This window comes from Triticum urartu, chromosome 6A (assembly GCF_056163025.1).
Source record: "Triticum urartu cultivar PI428250 chromosome 6A, HENAU_Tu73, whole genome shotgun sequence".
NCBI lineage: Eukaryota > Viridiplantae > Streptophyta > Magnoliopsida > Poales > Poaceae > Triticum > Triticum urartu.
The window spans coordinates 571603582-571619185 of record NC_141878.1 but is presented as its reverse complement, the minus strand read 5'-3'; positions in this window follow the sequence as shown (position 1 = coordinate 571619185).

Below are 15604 nucleotides of genomic sequence, written 5' to 3'. Positions count from 1 at the left end.
CGTTGTAGATGGACGTAGAGCTTATCACACCCGATCATCACGTGGTGTCTGGGCACGATGAACTTTGGCAACGGTGCATACTCAGGGAGAACACTATTATCTTGAAATTTAGTGAGAGATCATCTTATAATGCTACCGTCAATCAAAGCAAGATAAGATGCATAAAAGATAAACATCACATGCAATCAATACAAGTGATATGATATGGCCATCATCATCTTGTGCTTGTGATCTCCATCTCCGAAGCACCGTCATGATCACCATCGTCACCGGCGCGACACCTTGATCACCATCGTAGCATCGTTGTCGTCTCGCCAATCTTATGCTTCCACGACTATCGCTACCGCTTAGTGATAAAGTAAAGCATTACAGCGCAATTGCATTGCATACAATAAAGCGACAACCATATGGCTCCTGCCAGTTGCCGATAACTCGGTTACAAAACATGATCATCTCATACAATAAAATTTAGCATCATGTCTTGACCATATCACATCACAACATGCCCTGCAAAAACAAGTTAGACGTCCTCTACTTTGTTGTTGCAAGTTTTACGTGGCTGCTACGGGCTTAAGCAAGAACCGTTCTTACCTACGCATCAAAACCACAATGATAGTCTGTCAAGTTGGTGCTGTTTTAACCTTCGCAAGGACCGGGCGTAGCCACACTTGGTTCAACTAAAGTTGGAGAAACTGACACCCACCAGCCACCTGTGTGCAAAGCACGTCGGTAGAACCAGTCTCGCATAAGCGTACGTGTAATGTCGGTCCAGGCTGCTTCATCCAACAATACCGCCAAACCAAAGTATGACATGCTGGTAAGCAGTATGACTTATATCGCCCACAACTCACTTGTGTTCTACTCGTGCACAACATCAACGCATAAAACCTAGGCTCGGATGCCACTGTTGGGGAACGTAGTAATTTCAAAAAATTTCCTACGCACACGCAAGATCATGGTGATGCATAGCAACGAGAGGGGAGAGTGTTGTCTACGTACCCTCGTAGACCGTTCGTGGAAGCGTTATATCAACGCGGTTGATGTAGTCGTACGTCTTCACGTCCAACCGATCCAAGTACCGAAAGCACGGCACCTTCGAGTTCTGCACACGTTCGGCTCGGTGACGTCCTCGCCTTCTCGATCCAGCAAGAGGGGCGAAGTAGTAGATGAGTTCCGGCAGCACGACAGCGTGGTGATGGTGTTGGTGAAGAACAATCTCCGCAGGGCTTCGCCTAAGCACTACGAAAACTATGACGGAGGATAAACTAGAGGGGACGGGGTTGCCGGCACACGGCTTGGTGTTTCTTGATGTGTCTTTGGTGCTAGCCCTACCCCTCTATTTATATGTTGAGCTCTGGGGTCGAAACTTGGAGTAAAAGCCTCCTCAAAGTCGGTTTCGCCCGAAAGGCAAGAGTCCTTCTCGGACTCTAGGGCTAGACACCAGGGTTCCCGACGTCTACCCCCTGGACGCCAGGGTTCCTGGCGTCTAGCCTCTGGTCTCCGCAAAACTTCCTTTTGCACTTTCCAAAAGCCTCATGGGCTTTCCCCTTTGGCCCAGATAAAGTGTTCTCGTGCCCAAACATTTCGGGAAACATCCGGAACCCCTTCCGGTGAATTCTGGAACCCTTCCGGAGATCAAACACTACTATCCCATATATCAAACTTTGTCTCCGGACCATTCCGGAGTTCCTCATCATGTCCGTGATCTCATCCCGGACTCCGAACAACATTCGGTCATCAACATACATAACTCATATAGTACTATATCGTCAACGAACGTTAAGCGTGCGGACCCTACGGGTTCGAGAACTATGTAGACATGACCGAGACACCTCTCTGGTCAATAACCAATAGCGGGACCTGGATGCCCATATTGGCTCCTACATATTCTACAAAGATCTTTATCGGTCAGACCGCATAACAACATACGTTGTTCCCTTTGTCATCGGTATGTTACTTGCCCGAGATTCGATCGTCTGTATCTCAATACTGTTGGAAATATGCCCTAGAGGCAATAATAAAATGTTTATTATTATATTTCTTTGTTCATGATAATTGTCTATTGTTCATGCTATAATTGTGTTATCCGGAAATCGTAATACATGTGTGAACACATAGACCACAACACGTCCCTAGTGAGCCTCTAGTTGACTAGCTCGTTGATCAAAAGATAGTCATGATTTCCTGACTATGGACATTGGATGTCATTGATAACGGGATCACATCATTAGGAGAATGATGTGATGGACAAGACCCAATCCTAAGCTTAGCTCAAAGATCGTGTAGTTCGTTTGCTGTAGCTTTTCTGAATGTCAAGTATCATTTCCTTAAACCATGAGATTGTGCAACTCCCAGATACCGTAGGAGTGCCTTGGGTGTGCCAAACGTCACAACGTAACTGGGTGACTATAAAGGTACATTACAGGTATCTCCGAAAGTGTCTGTTGGGTTGGTACGAATTGAGACTGGGATTTGTCACTCCGTATGACGGAGAGGTATCTCTGGGCCCACTCGGTAATGCATCATCATAATGAGCTCAATGTGATCAAGTGGTTGATCACGGGATCATGCATTATGGTACGAGTAAAGAGACTTGCCGGTAACGAGACTGAACGAGGTATTGGGATACCGACGATCGAGTCTCGGGCAATTAACGTACCGATTGACAAAGGGAATTGTATACGGATTGATTAAGTCCTCGACATCGTGGTTCATCCGATGATATCATCGAGGAGCATGTGGGAGCCAACATGGGTATCCAGATCCTGCTGTTGGTTATTGACCGGAGAGCCATCTCGGTCATGTCTACGTGTCTCCCGAACCCGTAGGGTCCACACACTTAAGGTTCGGTGACGCTAGGGTTGTAGAGATATGAGTATGCAGTAACCCGAAAGTTGTTCAGAGTCCCGGATGAGATCCTGGACGTCACGAGGAGTTCCGGAATGGTCTGGAGGTGAAGAATTATATATAGGAAGTGCAGTTTCGGCCATTGGGAGAGTTTCGGGGGTCACCGTATTGTACCGGGACCACCGGAAGGGTCCCGGGGGTCCACCAGGTGGGGCCACCCATCCCGGAGGGCCCCATGGTCTGAAGTGGGGAGGGGAACCAGCCCATAGTGGACTAGTGTGCCCCCCCTTTGGCCCCCCCATGCGCCTAGGGTTGGGAACCCTAGGGGAGGGGGCGCCTCCACTTGCCTTGGGGGTACTCCACCCCCTTGGCCGCCGCCCCCCTAGGAGATCCCATCTCCTAGGGCCGGTGCACCCTCCTAGGGGGCCTATATAAAGGGGGGGAGAGGGAGGGCAGGAACACCTCAAGTCTTGGCGCCTCCCTCTCCCCTGCTACACCTCTCCCTCTCGCAGAAGCTCGGCGAAGCCCTGCTGCGATTGTCGTGGTTCTATCTCTGACAGTGATGTAGGGGGGTATGTATGGAGAGGCTAGATCTCAGCTATGGAGAAGTTGTAAACACACCAGGATGTATGAGTTCAAGCCCTTCGCGGAGGAAGTAACAGCCCTACGTCTCGGTGCCCGGAGGCGGTCGATTGGATTATGTGTGTATGAATTCCAGGGGTGCCAACCCTTGCTACTGTGGAGGGGGTGGCTTATATAGAGTTCGCCAGACCCCTCCGGCCCTCAGTAATGCAGGGTTAAAATATATTAAGACTGGGCGTTACTGGTAACGTCCCTAATAAACTGCTATGATGACCATAAAGACTACTTAATGGCCGACCGTTTGCTTGCGGAGTGACTTTAGATCTCCTGTCAGTCGAGTGGTTGGCTTTGTGGTCGAGTGTTTTGAATCCGTCGAGTGGGATACCTTCAAGTCGATTGAAGGGTGACTTCTTCTAGGGATGTCCTTGGGTAGGGCTCTTAGGACAGTTCCATGCCCCTACCCTAGGTACACAGCTTCATCATTAGCCCCTGAATGGATCGAGGTTCGAGTGGGGAAGGAGTTGGGGGAACTTCCGTCCAGTCCTTAGCGTTATATGAATGTCTTGTACTGGATCAATCATCACGGATGATGTTGTCGACTTCTTTCGGTCACCTTGATCCATTCTTGGTCTCTCGTCGAGTGAATTTCCTTACTTGTGAAATACCGAGCGCCGGCACGAGCGGGATCTTCTGCTTGATGGGTTGTTCCGCAGCCCATGGATTTCGCGGGATTTGAATTTCGGGAAGCGAGCGGGACAGGGGCGGCCACAATAATCGGATGGGATAGGATGGAAGCTCCTCGATCCCCGCGCCAGCTTTTTCGCCACGTACCGCGCGCGTGCCTGTTGCGGGATTTGACGGGATCGCCTGGGCCTACCGGTCAGCCACTCGGAAGCGGCTCCTTATAAGTTGCCGGCTCGGGGGCCCCCAACAGTGTGCTCTCGCCTTTCCTCCTCCCTCCCGCGAGGTCCTCTGCCACCTCCGCTCTCACCCTAGCGCCGTAGGTCCGTTCGAGCCTCGCCGGCGATGATGGTGAAGGACAAGACGTCAGCTTTGGAGCGCGCGAAGAAGGCGGCGGTGCAGGGGAAGGGGAAGAAGTCCGCTCGGGGCGGATCTTCCTCAAGGACTGCTCTGCCCAGGGATTGGATCCAGGGCGACTGGATGCCCTCGGTGATTCGGCAGGAAGATCTTGACGACATGGTCGAGGGGGGAGTCATTCCCCATGAAGCTGTGCGTCTCCCGGGGAGAGAAGTCGAACCCCAACCTCGTGACGATGAGTGCATCCTCCTCGCCACCCATATCGATCGCGGATTTTCTCTACCTCCTCATCCTTTTTTCCAGAGCTTTCTGAACTTCTTCGGAGCGCAGCTCCACCATTTCACTCCCAATTCCACCATGTATCTTGCGGCTTTCGTTTCCTTGTGCGGAAGTTTCTTGGGTTGCCGCCCTCATTGGGGACTCTTTAAACACATCTTCACTTGCCGTTCCCAATCGGTAAAGAAAGCCAGGTCGAGTGATGAACGGACGCAAGTGATCCAGCTGTGCGGGGGCCTGGCGATCCAGATGAGGGGTAAAAGTTCTTTTCCGTCTATCACTTTTCCCGAGTCGGTCCATGGTTGGCAGTCGACCTGGTTTTATTGCCAAGACCAGGTGACCCCAGGGCAGTCGACTGGTCTTCCCCCTTTCTCTCTGGACCGAGCTCAAAAGCCTGCCTCTCTGAAAGTGCTACCGGAGGAAAAGGCGCAAGTCAAGGTACTGGTTGGTCGAGTGGTTCAGCTTGTCCGAGAGGGCGTGACCGGCATGAACTTGCTGGAGGTCTTCCTTCGGAGGCGCATCCAACCGCTTCAGGCTCGTGACCACCCTATGTGGCTGTACTCGGGTCTCGACGACACCACTCGGGTTCACCCAGAGGAGGTCATTGACGAGATGCTGGAAGGGTGGCTGTCAAGCATCACAGGGAACAAAGACAACCCCCGAGGAGCCAGGAGGGTTCCCCCGCTTGACAGTACATACGACGTGGACCAGGTCTGACCTTGTGTTCCCGACTGAGATCTTGCTTTCTTCATTTGCTCTCTTTGAATCGATCGACTGACTTTCGACTTGTCTACTGTTCTCCAGGCAACTACAGAGATGTACTCGACACCCAATGGAGCACAGGGGCAGGCCGAGGAAGGGGAGGCGAGCGGAGGCGAAAGCGGAGACGAACAGGGGGAGTGGGAATCTGACGGCGAAGGAGAGGGAGACGACGACGTCGACTCCAGCGAAGAGGAGGAAGAGGAGGAAGCTGAACCTCCCCACTCGGAAAGGCGATCCAAGCTTACACACGACCCTGCGCGGGAACGTGGTAAGGCCACTACTCCCGTTGGGCAGTCGTCGAAGTGCCCTCGGACCTCTTTTCCAGTGCCGACTGAAAAAGCTCCCAAGCACCCCCGCGCGGCGCCGTCCAAGCCACCCAAGGCTCTGCCCAAGATGAGGATGACTATCCCCACCATTTCTGGGTAATGATAGAACTTGTTCTCCTTTGTCGACCATGGACGGATCCTTGGTCGATCCACTGAGCCGACTGACTGTCTTTCAAAATTTGTAGTGCTGCTACTTCTGAGATCTCCGCCAAGGACGATGATCAAGAGATGGAAGATGCTGTTACTTCCAACCCTGGTATGATTACTGATCTTCTGCCTTGAATCGACTGAGGATTTCTTATAACTCTGGTCGATTGAATTTTTCTCATAGCTCCTCCTCATGTTATTAACCTTCCTGACGACAAAGACGAAGCGCCGCTGAGAGTGAGGCGGAATAGGAAAGCGTCGGCTGGCGAGACCCCACAATCCACTCCGGCGCCTGAGGCCATAGCTCGGTGGTGATACCACTCGGGCTTCTGTGACTTTCGCCATTCCTCTGACGAGTGTGCGGCCTTCGACGTCGACCGCCAATCCGCCTTCGCTCTTCGCCACACACCACGTCCCTGAGGACCAAGTGGGTGCGGCTAAGGAAGCTATACGCCAGGCAGGGATCATGATGGAGCAGGTCAAGGTGATTCGAGAAGCCAACCAAGCAGCTTATGACGCGAGTTCAGCTCTTCAGAGTAACATCCAGGTCAGTCGATTCACTGCTTGTTCTGTTAGGGTATGCTATCTGAAGAATCTCTTTTCTGAAGATCTTTAAATCTGTACACCCACTGGGTGTGTCTGTTAAGTCTTGGACGAGTAGGGGCACGCTTAGTGCACCCACTGGGTGTAGTCCCCGAGACTACGGTGGACTGCTGGCAGTCGACTATAGTCTTTATATTGTGTTGCTGTAGTTCTTCTTCACTCGGTCTGGTCAGGCCATGTCGAATGAAACTGTATCTGGTCGACTGCGGGCAGTCAATTTTTTTTTCAAAACCAGTGGGGGCACGCTGAGTGCACCCACTGGGTGTAGTCCCCGAGACTACTATTGAATGTTTTTCATTCAGCTGTAGTCCTAGAAACGCCATCATTGTCTCTTGGTTACTCAGAAGCAACTTATCTTGGACCTCTGTCAACTGACTTTTGCAGAAATCCTGTGAACTTGTGGCTCTCTACACTGAGTTGGAGAACAAACAGATCCAGCTCAACCTTGACTTGAAGCTCGCTCAACAGAACCTGCAGAAGGCGCGAGACGAAGCAAAAGGTATGGCTGGTGAGGTTTCTCATTCTTGACGAGTGACTTTCCTTTCTTGCCCGTTCTTGATGTTGAGTTCACTCGACGTTCTGTAGATAAATTGGAGGAAGCTCTAAAGAAGAAGGATCAAGATCTTGCTGAAGCACAGAAGGAGGCCTTGAGCAAAACGAAGCTTGCAGAAGAGAAACTGGCTTCGGTCAGAACTCTTGAACAGGAGAACTCCAGACTGAAAACTGCTCTCGAGACAGCTAATCAAGAGGTCGGCCGACTGAAGAACGACAAGATGGTTCTGCACGACCAGGCGGGTGAGCTGGCGGGGAAGGTAAACAATCTGGAGGCTTATCTCGGTGGACTCGCCAAGAAGCTGTTCGTCATGCTCGAAGGTAATTACTCCGACCCGGCTGTCTTGCAGTTACCAAGCCCGCGTAAGGCCACTGTCTTATTCTTGAATTGTGTTTGCAGAATTCTGCCAGAGCTTCGAAGAGGAAACTAGTCGAGTGGAGCCAGGCTTGGATCCTGCCAATTCTCTCGTGAAGGACGAGGCTGCTATGAACGTGCTCCGACTAGAGTCTCGTGTTACCAGCGTTGTTGACTATCTTGCTCGACTGAAGGTTGCGATGTCACGGATCGACACATCACTCTGGCCTGGAACATCGCTTCAGAACAACCTCGATTCCCTGATGGTTCGACTGGATGAAGTCCCGGGTCAAGTGGCGGAATGGAAGAAATCTTCTGCTAGATGTGGTGCTGATGTCGCTCTGTCTCTGGTCCGCGTCCATTGCAAGGAGGCGCGAGAAGAAAAGCTGGCCGCCATCCAAGTTGCCAATACCAGGAAGCACAGCTTTCAGGACTTCATGGAGACTTTCATTGCTGCTGCTACTCGTATTGCAGACGGGATCGACTTGGACGAGTTCGTCGCCCCTTCCAGTCCTCCGCTCGAGGAATGAAAAACTTTTATGCTTTACTTTAAATTTGCCTCGGAATGCCGAGTGGATTTTGTAACCGTTAAACTCTGTCGAGCCGAGGGCTCGAGTACTTTGATCTGAGGCCTGGGACCTTTGGGTCTTATCTGAACTTGATTTATCGTTGAATATCTTCGTGGTCGATCCGTCGAGTGGAACTAGGTCTTCACTCGAAATAACCTTGTATTTGTGGTGCAGCTCCGAAGGAGAAGGTAGCAGTCGATTTGCGCCTCGTCGTCCTTGCGGGTTGGGTTGTGTTCCGTACTTAGGCGAGCGCTGGGCTGCAGCTAAGCCCCCGAGTGGGAGGTTTGCTCTCCACTCGGTAAGATTTTTCAAACTTAGGCGAGTACTTGGACTGCAGCTAAGCCCCCGAGTGGGAGGTTTGCTCTCCACTCGGTAGGATTTTTAAAACTCTTAGGCGAGAACTGGGCTGCAGCTAAGCCCCCGAGTGGGAGTCTGGCTCGCCACTCGGTAGGATTTTGAAACTCTTAGGCGAGCACTGGGCTGCAGCTAAGCCCCCGAGTGGGAGGTTTGCTCTCCACTCGGTAGGATTTTTAAACACTTAGGCGAGCACTGGACTGCAGCTAAGCCCCCGAGTGGGAGGCTGGCTCGCCACTCGGTAGGATTTTAAAACTCTTAGGCGAGCACTGGGCTGCAGCTAAGCCCCCAAGTGGGAGGTTTGCTCTCCACTCGGTAGGATTTTTAAACACTTAGGCGAGCACTGGGCTGCAGCTAAGCCTCCGAGTGGGAGGTTTGCTCTCCACTCGGTAGGATTTTTAAACACTTAGGCGAGCACTGGGCTGCAGCTAAGCCCCCGAGTGGGAGGTTTGCTCTCCACTCGGTAGGATTTTTAAACACTTAGGCGAGCACTGGGCTGCAGCTAAGCCCCCGAGTGGGAGGTTTGCTCTCTACTCGGTAGGATTTTTTAAACACTTAGGCGAGCACAGGGCTGCAGCTAAGCCCCCGAGTGGGAGGCTGGCTCGCCACTCGGTAGGATTTTAAAACTCTTAGGCGAGCACTGGGCTGCAGCTAAGCCCCCGAGTGGGAGGTTTGCTCTCCACTCGGTAGGATTTTTAAACACTTAGGCGAGCACTGGGCTGCAGCTAAGCCCCCGAGTGGGAAGCTGGCTCGCCACTCGGTAGGATTTTAAAACTCTTAGACGAGCACTGGGCTGCAGCTAAGCCCCCGAGTGGGAGGTTTGCTCTCCACTCGGTAGGATTTTTAAACACTTAGGCGAGCACTGGGCTGCAGCTAAGCCTCCGAGTGGGAGGTTTGCTCTCCACTCGGTAGGATTTTTTTACAAACTTAGGCGAAGCGGATTCGCAGCTAAGTCACCCACTGGGGGATTTCGTATGCAAACAAAAGTGACAGCAATTATCGGAACACTCTTGTCTTTGATAAAAATGAACTGCAGAAGTTTTTCTTATTACATCTTATCCGAGAGAGAACTCAAGTGTAAAAGGGGCGGAGCAGTTCCGCATTCCAAGCTCGCGGCTCGTCGATCTGGCGATCAACATTGTAGAGGTGATACGCTCCATTGTGGAGGACTCTGGTGATGATGAAGGGGCCTTCCCAAGTAGGAGCAAGCTTGTGTGGTTTCTGTTGATCCACTCGGAGGACCAAATCTCCTTCTTGGAAGGCTCGACTCTTCACATTCCTGGCGTGGAATCGACGCAAGTCTTGTTGATAAATGGTCGATCTGATCATGGCCATTTCCCTCTCTTCTTCTAAGAGGTCGACTGCATCTTGCCGGGCTTGTTCTGCTTCATCTTCGGTGTAAAGCTCAACTCGTGGCGCATTGTGAAGTAGATCGCTCGGCAGGACTGCTTCGGCTCCGTAAACCAGAAAGAACGGAGTTCTTCCAGTCGACCGATTTGGGGTGGTCCTCAATCCCCACAGAACCGACGGAAGCTCGTCGACCCATGCGCCCGCTGCGTGCTTGAGATCGCGCATCAGCCGGGGCTTTAGTCCTTTCAGAATCAGACCATTTGCCCTTTCAGCTTGTCCGTTCGACTGGGGATGGGCGACCGATGCGTAGTCGTCTCGTGTGCCCTGAGAGGCGCAAAAAGCTCTGAACTTGTCCGAATCAAAGTTTGACCCATTGTCAGTGATGATGCTATGCGGGACTCCATATCTGAACGTTAACCCCCTGACGAAACTGATAGCAGTGCAAGCATCAAGATTCTTGATAGGTTTAGCTTCAATCCATTTGGTAAACTTGTCGACTGCCACAAGCACATGTGTGAAACCACTCCTGCCTGTTCTCAGTGGACCAACCATGTCCAGTCCCCAAACTACAAAGGGCCAGACGAGTGGAATGGTCTTCAGGGCTGATGCAGGCTTGTGTGACATGTTGGAGTAGAACTGGCACCCTCCACACTTGTCGACTATCTCGTTCGCCATTTCATTTGCTCTTGGCCAGTAAAATCCCGCTCGGTATGCTTTAGCCACAATGGTCCGAGAAGACGCATGGTGACCACAGGTCCCCGAGTGGATATCATCAAGGATTATTTGACCTTCTTCTGGTGTTATGCACTTCTGACCGATTCTAGTCGCGCTTTCTCTATACAACTGTCCCTTTATGACTGTGAAGGCCTTGGATCGACGGACGATCTGTTGAGCCTCTTCCTTGTCCTCCGGGAGTTCTTTCCTCAAGATATACGCGATGTACGGTATCGTCCAGTCAGGAGTGATTGCCAAGACTTCCATGATTAGGTCGACCACAGCAGGAACTTCGACTTCAGTCGGATCTGTGGCACTTTTCGGCTGCAGGGCTTCTTCTGTAAAAGGATCTTCTTGGACTGATGGTGAGTGGATGTGCTCCAGGAACACGTTGCTGGGAATGGCTTCTCTCTTGGAGCCTATCTTTGCCAAATCGTCAGCCGCTTGATTTTTCAGTCGGGGGATGTGATGAAGCTCTAACCCCTCGAATTTCTTTTCTAACTTTCTCACTGCATTGCAATAACCAGTCATTGCCGGAATTCTGACGTCCCACTCCTTCATCACCTGATTAACCACCAAATCTGAGTCGCCATAGACCATGAGGCGACGGACGCCGAGTGAAATGGACATGCGCAACCCATATAAAAGTGCTTCATATTCTGCATCATTATTGGAGGAATCGAAGTGAATCTGGAGAACATATCTGAGCTTATCTCCTCGGGGGGAGACTAATACTACCCCAGCAGCAGAACCATTTAGCATCTTAGATCCATCGAAGAACATGGTCCAGTGCTCCGAGTGAATTTGAGTCGGAATTTGCTGTTCAATCCACTCGGCGACGAAATCTGCGATTGCTTGGGACTTGATAGCCTTCTTTGCTTCAAACTTGATATCACGGGGGAAGGAGTTCAATCGCCCACTTTGCCACTCGACCAGTTGCATCTCTATTGTGCAGAATCTCTGACAGTGGGGCGTCGCTGACGACTGTAATGGAGTGGTCAGAGAAGTAATGAGCAACCTTCTTCGTGGTCATATAAATCCCATATACAAGCTTCTGGTAATGAGGATATCTTTGTTTTGAAGGGGTCAAAACTTCAGACACATAATATACTGGGCGCTGAACTCTGAAGGCCTTTCCTTCTTCTTCCCGCTCGACTGTAAGTACTGTACTGACAACTTGTCCTGTGGCCGCAATGTAAAGCAGCAGAGGCTCTTTACTGATTGGGGCAGCAAGCACCGACTGGGTGGAGAGCAGAGTTTTGAGCTCTGCAAATGCTGCATCAGCCTCTGGAGTCCACTCGAACTTGTCAGACTTCTTCATCATTCGGTAAAGGGGCAACGCCTTTTCACCGAGACGAGAAATGAATCGACTTAGAGCGGCCAAGCAACCTGTAAGCTTCTGGACATCGTGCACACGCACAGGGCGCTTCATCCGGAGTATGGCACCGACTTTTTCAGGATTGGCGTTGATTCCCCGTTCGGAAACGAGAAAACCGAGTAACTTTCCACCTGGAACTCCGAATGTGCACTTTGATGGATTGAGCTTGGTATCATACCTCCTGAGGTTTGCAAAGGTTTCAGCAAGGTCAGTCCGCAGGTCGGAACCTTTCCGTGACTTAACCACAATATCATCCATGTATGCCTCCGCATTCCGATTGATTTGGGTGAGTAAACACTTCTGAATCATCCTCATGAATGTGGCTCCGGCATTCTTGAGGACGAATGGCATGGTGACATAACAGAAGCATCCGAATGGAGTGATGAAAGCTGTTTTGATCTCGTCGGGTCCATACAGACGGATCTGATGGTACCCGGAATAGGCGTCCAGAAAAGACAATCGCTCGCACCCCGCGGTCGAGTCGACTATTTGGTCAATGCGAGGGAGAGGAAAATAATCTTTCGGGCAAGCCCGATTGATATGTTTAAAATCAATGCACATGTGAAGTGACTTGTCCTTCTTGGGGACCATGACAACATTGGCGAGCCACTCGGAGTGGTAAATCTCTCGGATGAACTCCGCTGCTAAGAGCCGAGCCACCTCCTCGCCAATAGCTTTCCTCTTCTGGACGGCGGACCGTCGAAGATGTTCTTTCACAGGCTTAAATTTTGGGTCGACTCGTAGACGGTGCTCAGCCAGCTCCCTGGGAACTCCAGGCATGTCAGAGGGCTTCCATGCGAAGATGTCCCAGTTCTCACAGAGGAACTGGATGAGCGCTTCTTCCTATTTGGAGTCGAGCGTCGTTGAGATGTGAGTCGGGGCAGCATTGGGGTCGGTCGGGTGAATGTGGGCTGGCTTTGTTTCACCAGACGACTGAAAAGCTGATTCTGAAGCAGGCTTCTTGGCTCGTAGCAATTCACTCGGATCGGCAGTCTTCTGGTACTCTTGCAGCTCGACCACTGCCATCTGAGCATCAGCGATCTTTGAGCCTTTCTGAAAACACTCTTCTGCTTTCTTTCGATTGCCTGTAACAGTGATCACACCTCTGGGGCCAGGCATCTTCAGTTTGAGATACACATAACACGGTCGAGCCATGAAGCGTGCATAAGCTGGCCTGCCCAAAATGGCATGATAAGCACTTTGGAAGTCCACAACCTCGAATGTCAACTTTTCCTTGCGGTAATTCTTTGAATCACCGAAAACCACATCAAGAGCAATCTGGCCGAGTGATTCGGCTTTCTTCCCAGGAATGACTCCATGGAAGCTCATATTACTGGTACTGAGCCTAGACATCGGAATGCCCATCCCTTTCAATGTCTCTGCATACAGTATGTTCAGGCCACTGCCACCATCCATCAGGACTTTGGTCAGTCGAGTGCCTTCAACAACTGGGTCGACCACCAAAGCTTGCCTCCCAGGGTGGCAATGTGCGTAGGGTGATCAGACTGGTCGAATGTGATGGCAGTCTAAGACCATTTCAGGTAACTGGGTGTTGCCGGAGCAACCATATTCACCTCACGGTTAATGACTTTCAGTCGACTTTTGCTTTCGACATCAGCAAAAATCATCAGGGTGGAATTGACTTGGGGGTATCCATCGTCACTCTCTTCTTTGTCCTCAACTCTGTCTGACTCTTTTTCCTTGTCTTTGGACTGCTTCCCCTGAAACTGCTGGATCAGGAGCCGGCACTGTCGAGTAGTATGCTTTGGGTAAATAAGATTACCCTCTTCATCTTTCTTGGTGTGGATGTGACATGGCAGATCCAAAACATCATTTCCATCTTGATCCTTAACTCTCTTGGGGTTCCAGGGCCCCTTGGGTTTTCCCTTGAATTTTCCCTGGGTTACGGCCAGGGCCTCCCCAGGGGCGGCTGGCTCGGCCTTCCGCTTCTGTTTCCGACTGGAATTTCCTCCGGCTTCTTGGGCGACTGCCTTGTGCTTGCCACTCCGGAGGCGATCTTCGTCTTCACCATTAGCGTATTTGGTGGCAATCTCCATCATCCGATTCAGAGACATCTCTCCAGTTCGACCAAACTTCAGATTCAATTCTCTGTACTTAACGCCTTTTTTAAAGGCACAAACTGCTTGATGATCTGGTACATTCTCAACTGTGTGATGCAATGTGATCCACCTCTGGATGTAATCCCTCAGAGTTTCATTCGGTTTCTGCACGCAAGACCGCAATTCTATAAGGCCTGCAGGTCGCTTGCATGTTCCTTCAAAGGTTGTGACAAACACTCAGGAGAGGTCCTCCCAAGTGTAGATGCTGCTGGGTGCTAACTGATTCAGCCACGCTCTGGCTGAGCCCTCCAACATGAGAGGCAAATGCTTCATAGCTACCTCATCATTGCCACCGCCAATCTGGACAGCCACTCGGTAATCTTCGAGCCAAGTGTCAGGCTTAGACTCACCGGTGAACTTGCTGACTCCAGTCGCCAACCTGAAGTTGGGAGGAATCACTGCGGCTCTGATGGCTCGACTGAAACACTCTGGCCCTGAAACATGTACTCTGCTGCTGGCAGGCGCATCTCTGTCGTGGCCTTCTCGGTGAGCTCTGTTCCTGTCAACCAGACCCTGAACGAGGATGGATCTCGCATCAAAGCCTGGGTCTCTGGGGTCGACTAGAACCCTCCGCCCAACACTATGAGGGCGTCTGTCATCCCGCTGCCGAGGCGCATATGACCCACTCCTCGGGGGAGGGGTTGGCACTCGACGCCGATCATCATGACCGAATCGGTGATCATACTGCTCATTTCTTCTGTACTGATCGTGCCGGTCTCCGCGTCCCTCACGCCTCTGGGGCGATCTTGGGCTGTGGGCCGACTGGACTGTATCCGTTGCAACGGATCGACTGTGGATCCTATTCCGCGACTGAGAAACAGCGGAATTCTGGTTTCCCGCTGCCCGGAGCAATGCTATGATTTGCAACAAGCCCCTGCCAGCCTCCGACTGGGAGGGCTGAATCGATTCTGCTATACGGGCCGCGGCTGCCAAATTCTGAACTGGGGTTCGATATACCAGCGTAGGCGGGAAGAGCTGACGTCGACTGGACTCGGGAGCTCGCAGACGCGCTTGCTCGTCGAGTATTCGCTGGAGATTCTCCAGTCGAGTGCGCTCGGCCAAGTTAGCCAAGCGCGCATCCTCCAAGGCCCGGGCCTCGGGGGTTTCTCCGACGATAGGAGTGTGGAGTGCATCCATGTTCCGGCGGCGAAGCTCCTCTCGCTGCAATGACGTGAGAGGTTCGGGGAGATACTCATCGTGGGGATGCGACGGGTCGCCTCCACCCGCGCCTCCATCGGCGCGAGGGAAACCGGGAGGACTGTGTGTTCCATCGACCGCCAGAACCTCAGCCGCTGGGTCGCTGTTGTCGCACTCGGATGCGGTCTCCACGGAGCCAGTCGAACAGGCCGTAGAGGGATTCGTCGGGCTCGATTGCCGCGACTTGTGGGGCTGCCGACCGGTGAGCCACGGCATGCCTCACCCACCTCTGAAGTCTCGACCGACCGGAGCGCTTGCGCCGGGGGGAGACAGGGCGGGAAGATGACACGGGAGCCGACTGATACTGGGTCGACGGCTGCCGCAGGAGGACGCCACGAACACATGCGCGGAAGTGCGTCGCACCGCGGACGGGGAGCGCGTCGATGTCGAGTGGAGCCTCCTGAAGCCAAGCGGAGTCGTCGGTGATGAACGTG